The 1,520-nt window shown below is 45.3% G+C and overlaps 1 protein-coding gene across 8 annotated transcripts in view; it reads right to left on the bottom strand.

The window, feature by feature from the left end:
- The window catches only part of RBM47 (RNA binding motif protein 47), a 145,431-nt gene that overhangs the window by 87,739 nt on the left and 56,172 nt on the right, over nt 1-1,520 (bottom strand). The window contains exon 1 of one of the 8 annotated variants that reach the window (XM_029946807.1): nt 1,488-1,520. The exons of the other annotated variants lie outside the window; for them this stretch is intronic. The gene's annotated coding sequence lies outside the window, so the exon portion shown is untranslated. The remainder of the gene's footprint in view (nt 1-1,487) is intronic. 8 annotated transcript variants of the gene reach the window in all.

Below are 1,520 nucleotides of genomic sequence, written 5' to 3'. Positions count from 1 at the left end.
GTCAACAAATCCTTCTTAAGGTCTTCCTGAATGAAGCCTCTCTTATTGCAACAAGAGTCCATATCCTCTCCGTGATTCCCAGAGTGATGGACCGTGGCTGACCAAGAAGCCAGTTCAGTAATCCTTTAGGACCACAGACTTTAGAAGGTAAAATGGAGCCTTAAAAAAACACAAAAAACTTATACCCTCCTTCGGCCTTTTTGTTTTGAAGGTAAGTACACAGGTCAGAGGGGTCGGCTGGTTTCTCTAGGTTCACACAGAGTCCGTGAACATCAGCAAACGCCAGCTCACTTACAAGATGCACAGGGCTTCCCTTCGTTGTTTCTATCATCTCAGGACCCAGCACGATCCCTGGCCCATGGAAAGAGCTCAGCAGAAGTGGGCCTGACCAACGACCGCCCTCATGGTGCTGTCGGTGCTCACTCAACAGAACTATATTTCCGCCCAAGATGGCTCAACTATAATTTCCTGTCTGAGAATCATTTCCAGTTACTGGTGTCATATGTCATGATTTCCTATCCCTTCTCGTTTTAAATTGTTTTTAATGTTTTATTTATTTGGTTTTTTTTTTAATTTTTGAGAGACAGACACAGTGCAAGCAGAGGAGGGTCAGAGAGAGAGGCAGACACAGAATTTGAAGCAGGACTCAGGCTCTGAGCTGTCAGCACAGAGCTTGACGCAAGGCTCAAACCCACAAACCGTGAGATCATGACCTGAGCCGAAGCCAGACACTTAACCAACTAAGCCACCCAAGTGCCCCTCCCCTCTTTTTTAAAATGCAGTTTGAGGGGCACCTGGCTGACTCGGGTGGTGGAGTGTGCAACTCGTGATCTTGTGATTTTGAGCGCCACAGTAGGTGTAGAGATTACTTAAAAATAAAATCTATGGGGCGCCTGGGTGGCTCAGTCAGTTAAGCATCTGACTCCGGCTCAGGTCAGGTCTCACGTTTGTGGGTTCAAGCCCCGCGTCAGGCTCTGTGCTGACACAGCTAGCTCAGAGCCTGGAGCCTGCTTCCAGTTCTGTGTCTCCTTCTCTCTCGGCCCCTCCCCTTCTCATGCTCTATCTCTCTCTGTATAAAAAATAAATAAAAAACATTAAAAAAATAAATAAAATCTATGATAAATAAATAAAGTGTGGCTTGACAACATACCAAGCACAACAGTATATCTGGCAGGTGGTTTGATTCTAACAGAATTCAAATAGCCCAGCACAGAAAATATCTAGGAAAAAATGGGCTATGCAAAGCGATTATGAGAAAAAAAAAAAAAAAAAAAAAGTAAGTGGCAGTGTATCTGGTGTATCTGGCCACAGGTGCCATGATGGTAGTGTAAGGTAGGGGCCCTCTCTGGTTCCTATTTGTTTTCTTGTAGCACCTAGCAGTGTCCCTGGCATGCCATCAAGGCCCATCTTCCAGGAGGGAAAGAGAAGAAAATGACACTGAATTTATACTCGGTCTGCAACAGCTCCGTAATAACAGATGAACTTACTTTATAACAACAGCTCACGCTTGCCGGTGCCTT

The sequence above is a fragment of the Suricata suricatta genome, chromosome 1 (assembly GCF_006229205.1).
Source record: "Suricata suricatta isolate VVHF042 chromosome 1, meerkat_22Aug2017_6uvM2_HiC, whole genome shotgun sequence".
Classification (NCBI taxonomy): Eukaryota; Metazoa; Chordata; class Mammalia; order Carnivora; family Herpestidae; genus Suricata; species Suricata suricatta.
The sequence above is the reverse complement of the archived record's forward strand: the minus strand, read 5'-3'. Positions and strand labels throughout refer to the sequence as shown.